The sequence below is a fragment of the Mustela putorius genome, unplaced genomic scaffold (genome assembly GCF_011764305.1).
Source record: "Mustela putorius furo isolate JIRA1106 unplaced genomic scaffold, ASM1176430v1.1 tig00003834_pilon_pilon_pilon, whole genome shotgun sequence".
Lineage (NCBI taxonomy): Eukaryota > Metazoa > Chordata > Mammalia > Carnivora > Mustelidae > Mustela > Mustela putorius.
Genome location: NW_025421987.1, coordinates 115,299,245 through 115,305,501, shown reverse-complemented (window position 1 = coordinate 115,305,501; position 6,257 = coordinate 115,299,245).

Here is a 6,257-nt window from a genome sequence, read left to right as displayed (position 1 = left end):
TAAGTGGATAACAAAGTGGTGTGTGTGTATGTGTATATATACAGACACACATACACACACACAATGGAATATTACTCAGCCATAAAAAATGAAATTTTGCCATTTGCAATTATGTTGGTGGAGCTAGAGTGTACTGTGCTATGCATGGTAAGTCAGTCAGAGAAAGACAATTATCATATGATCTCACTCATATGTGGAACTTAAGACACAAAACAGAGGATGACTGGGGAAGGGAAGGAAAAATAAAACAAGATGAAATCAGAGACTGAGACAAACCATAAGAGACTCTTAATCATAGGAAATAAACTGAGGGTTTCTGAAGGAGAGAGTGGTGAGTGATGGGGTAACTAGGTGATGGACATTAAGGAGGACATGTGATGTAATGAGCAGTGGGTACTATAGGACTGATGAATCACTGACCTCTATCTCTGAAATTAATAATACACTATACGTTAATTAACTGATTTTAATTTTTAAAAAAACCCATAGAACATATAACACCAAAGATGAACCCTAATTTAAACTATGAACTTTGGGTAATAATGATGTATCAATGTAGGTTCGCCAGTTGTAACAAATGTACCACTCTGGGGCAGGATGTTGATAATGGGAGAGGCTGTGCTTATGTGGGGACAAGAGGTATATGGGAACTCTGCCTTCTATTCAATTTTCCCATGACCCTAAATTTGTTCTAAAAGTTAAAGCTGATTAATTTAAAACAACAAACAAAAACAAAAACAAAAAATGACACATGTCTGGCAAGTGTGTATTTCCCCCCACCATGGTATGTCTATGACATTCATGTCAAATTGACAATGACATTATTTCCCCTGAGTACAATACTAACTCAGAATCCTTCTCAACACAAAGTTCAGACAGCCATTGCTTCATTCATTCATTCACGCAGCAAAGATTTTTTTCTGTGCTCCTTCTGGGATTCAATATAAAACAAAATAGACACAGGCCCTCTTATCATAGTGCTTATACATTTTAGGAAAGAGAGACATCAAAATAAGTAATTAAGGCATGATGTAATGTGAAATGAAAGATGAATCAATTTCTGCTATACCTGGTTCAGGATTTAGACTCTTCTCAAGCTAGAAACTTAAGAAAATAAGTCATGAAGCTTACATAGTTCTCTATACAAGGACTTCCATGCATATCAGATATTGTAAGAGGGAGATTTGAAATGTTCATTATAGCTGTACATACTGCTACTCAACAACAGAGTGATTCTATTATTAAGAGAGAAGAAGGGATAACAGGTAGCCAACAGCAGTCTCTGCCTTAGTATTTAAAAAGACATTTGTTCTATAAGGCTTGCACAGTCAGTTAAGAGTCCACCTCTTGATTTTGGCTCAGGTCATGATCTCAGGGTCCTGAGGTGGAGCCCTGCCTTGGGCTCCATGCCCAGCATGGAGCCTGCTTAAGATTCTATCTGTGTGCCTCCCCAATACCCTCCCCTCACTCTCTCTCTCTCTAAAGCAAAACAAAACAAAAATTATTCTGTGAATGAGTGAAATCTTTATTAAAGTCATTTGTTTCAATTTCCTCAACTAATAACATTCATTTTATTTTTTAAAAATATTTTATTTGTTTTAGAAAGAGAGCACAAGCAGGGGGAAAGAGAGAGGGAGAGGGAAAGAATCTCAAGCAGACCCCCATCTTAGCACAGAGCCCAAAGCAGGACTTGATCCCAGGATTCCGAGATCATGACCCTAGCCAAAACCAAGAGTCAATGCTCAACCAAATGAGTCACCAGGTACCCTAATATCAATTTTCTAAGTCCATTTAGTAATAATCATTTCCTTATTATCTTGGTCATTAGCATTCTTAGTTAACTACATAATTGTTAAAAAAAAAAAACTTTGCACAGGTGTGTATCTTTTTTTCACAAATAAATTAAGTCCTATGTATACTTTTTCTCTTTATAGAATACCATCAATGTGGTATAAATTACCTCACTTAATAAGTGTATTAGTCTGTTTAGGCTGCTATAACAAAATATTACTGTACTGGTGGCTTATAAACAACAGAATTTTATTTCTCACAGTTCTAGAAGCTAAGAAATCCAGGATTGTGGTGCTAGCAGATTTGGTTTTTAATGACTTCTTCCTGTGTCCTCACATGGTATAAAGGGCTAGGGAGCTCTGTGGGATCTCTTTTATAAGAGCATTAATCCCATTCATGAGGGCTCTGGCCTCCTTACCTAAATGCCTGCCTCCCAAAGGCCCCACCTCCTAACACTATCCCATTGGGCATTAGGATTTCAAACATAAGAATTTGGGAAGAACACAAACACTCAAACTGAAAGTTATTCCCAATACTTGAAGCAATAACATAATTCAGAAAAGACATAAGGGAGATAACCACTTTCTATTGTGACAGTTACTACATGTCTCAAATTGTTTTAAGGGTACTCCCACTATGGATGTTTATAAATTTTATTAGCATATACTGTATTATTTTCCTCAGGGGTACAGGTCTGTGAATCATCAGTCTTACACAATTCACAGCACTCACCCAAGCACATACCCTCCCCAATGTCAATAACCCCGCCACCCTATCCCTTCCTCCCCCACCCCACCCCCAGCAACCCTCAGTTTGTTTCCTGAGATTAGGAATATTTTATGGTTTGTCTCCCTCCCCAGTCCCATCTTGTTTCATTTTTTTCCGTCTCTTCCCCTCATGGCCCCCAACCCTGCCTCCCAAATTCCTCATATCAGAGAGATCATATGGTAATTACCTTTCTCTGATTGACTTATTCACTTAGCATAATACCCTCTAGTTCCAGCCGTCAATGCAAATGGCAAAATTACAGTTTGTATGATGGCTGCATCCACTATGGATTTTTTTAAAGTATGCCAACATTAGTGAAAATAAAAATCAGGAAGCTCTAGATAATGCTAGTCAATCATAATCCCATCAAACATATTTTAAGAAGGTGGAATTTGCATACATGACAAAGCAAAGGGATAGAAAAATATATTCCACACAAATGAAAACCAAAAGAAAGTGACAGTACCTATACTTACTTCAGAAAAATAGACTTTAAGCAAAAACAACAGATGAAAAGGCCATTATGTAATGAAAAGATGTCAATTTATTAAGAGGACATAACAATTGTAAATATATGTATCCAACATTGAAATACCTAAATATATTCAGTAAATACTAATACTCTGAAGGGAGTAATAGGCAACAATATAGTAATAGGAGAGGAATTGAATACCATACTTTCAACAATGGATGATAATCCAGGTAGAAAATCAATAAGGAAACATGGGACTTGAACTATCCTTTAGATCAAATGGATCTAACAGACATATACAGAACACACAACAGCAGCAGAATATACATTTTTCTCAAGAACATATGGAACATTCTCTAGAATAGACCATTTCTTAGATTACAAATCAAGTCTCAGCCATTCACCCAAACTTAACCAACTGAAAGGATCAAATGGCTTATAACCAGAGTCAAATTTTACTTTTCCAAGCCAATCTGCATTTGGGGGTGTGTGTGTGGAATATAATTGGGTTTCAATTTCGCCCAAATAGGCATAACATGATGTATTAATAAAAACACATTCTTTCTAATTCGTAAGCTAAGGCTATATGGTTCTAAACAATCTAAGACTATGTGGTTCTCTAATATAATTCTGGCTAAAAATTCTATAGATTTTTGTTGTTACTGTAGAAATTTTGTAGATCTCCTCTAGGAAGGTGCAACTGCAATCTTTCATTGATGTCTTTTCCAGTAAACAAATCTCTAGGTTTTAATGTATGGGACCCATTGTCTTCTTTAGGAAGTGAATCTCAGAAAACTTTTTAGAAAGAATTAATTTGTATGGTATGAAATAAGTATTTGATTATTGCATTTTGTCTTATAATAATGAACCATGTCATAATTATTTAGGACAGGAAAAATAAGATGATGTCCCATTTCAAGAGGCAGTATTGCAGGTAGGAGTTTCCATCTAAGTAGGGCTCTAGATAGAGTCAGCAATCAGGAATTTAATAAGAGGCATTTTATGGAATCAAAAGAGAAACAGGTTCATAGTTGGAGAAAATTATAAACTAGTTTATAAATGAATTTCTAAGGCTAAATAGCAGTCAGTGAAGCATTTCTAGATTTGAGCTGGAAACACCTTTAGATGGTGAAACGAAGATGGCAGTTTCAATCTCATGGGTTTTCCTGGTTTTCAGCTTTAATATCTGATGATATCAGAGTGTTCTGGTGAACTAAGTGACCTACATAGAGAGGTATAAAGATTGTGCACATATGATCTGTTGCGATGAAACCTCTGAAGTTTTGCACGTTTTCCTTTGTTCTTTATTTTGCTTAACATTCCAAGTTCTCCCTCATTTGTATTGATTCAAGCTTTCACATAGAAAACTCTTGGAGACTAGAAAAGCAGCAATCGTATCACACTGCTTTAAGAACTTCAAGTTTCAAAAGCAAATTGTTTTTAAAGTTCTGACTTGAATTAGATACAGGGATAAAAATAGCACACACTTGAAGTTTACATGGTCTACAAATGGTGGCAATATTTTTCTTTTCAGAGTAGTTCTGTTGGCATATATATATATATATATATATATATATATAAAACTTTTAAAAAGCTCATTATTTTCCAGTTTTAAATGTTTTTTATGCGTGTCTTTTTAAAAATTTCTTTTATTTTTTATTAACATATAACGTATTATTAGCCCCAGGGTTACAGGTCTGTGAATCGCCAGGTTTGTTGGCATATATTTTTAAAATACTCAAAAAGGCTCAACCTCAAGCAGTAATAACATAAGCAAAAGAGACTTAACTCTTAAATACTCACAAGAAACTTCTCTGTCCATACAAGTGAGAGAATGAACAAATTAACACTTTCACATGCATACATACATACAGATTTCTTCATACAAGTAGCTAAAATCTGCTATTCCAGCCCACATGTAGTTGTCTCCTTTTAGCTAGTTAGGGCATGGAGAAAAGGGCAGTTTTGGTTTCAGTGATTCTAAGTCATAAGTGTAGGAGAAAATCGGAAATGTGTTTGAAGATTTGTAGCCAGATATAAGAGAACTCAAACTGAAAAAAGCAGAACTCACAGTCCAGTAGTTTACAGGTTAATAACAAAACCTTAAAGACAATGAAAAGAAATAGAATCTGTAATGGGCACACTATAGTTATCTGTTGAAAAACAATTTTTCTCTCTATAGTCACCCCATTTTTACCAAAGGCCATTACAGTAACACTGATTTGTTTGTAAAATAAGTCTAGACTCATTAAATCTGGCCTGGTTATTTACACAAGTGCAGCAAGAATAGTGATTTTTTTTTTTAAAGATTTTATTTATTTGACAGACAGAGATCACAAGTAGGCAGAGAAGCAGGCAGAGAGAGAGAAGGAAGCAGGCTCCCAGCTGAGCAGAGACCCCGATGCGGGGCTCAATCCCAGGACCCTGGGATCATGACCTGAGCTGAAGGCAGAGGCTTTAACCCGCTGAGCCACCCAGGCACCCCAGTAGCTAACTGGTTTCTGAATGGAAAAAACCTTCTCCTGAACGTGTTGCCCTATGCTAAAATTCCAGAGAGCAACAGATAGGAAGATCCACAATGGAAACTGAATCCAGAACAATACAGTGGCTTTCCAAGGGTGGCAATTATCCAGGTCATACAGCTCTGAAATAAGCCTCTGCATATTCCTAAGCAGGCTCAACCCCCTCAGCATGGAGCCCAAGGCTGGGGCTCTATCTTAGACCTCGAGATGTTGACCTAAGTCAGAATCTAGAGTCCTCGGCTTAACCAACTACGACACCCAGGTGCCCCAAGTCTCCACATATTCTTTAGATAAGTGAATCTAGACGTCTTTTGGACCACCTCAACTGATCTGCACAAACTGCAACTTCTTGGTTAAGATGCCTTACAATGTTTATTTCTGCTTGCAGAGTTAGCCAGGATGTCATGGTGGTAGGCACATGACAGGGACTCAGTGGTGAAGCCAATGCACGCCCACCGGACAGACCTGAGGCGGTATGCACACCCAGTAGCAACTCCAATGTGCCAACCTTAACCGCTGCCAGGGCCCCCTGAGCCAACCACCCACACCAGCAGAGCAGAGTGATTAATGCCGCCAGTTGAGGTTTGCGCAAGCAATGGGCCCCAAACCCTGAGCTTCACTGTAAGGCAGTAGCCGCCACCACCTATAGCCAAGCCAGCACATCATACCTGCCCTGATCCTTTCTTCGTGATGCTTCTGCACAT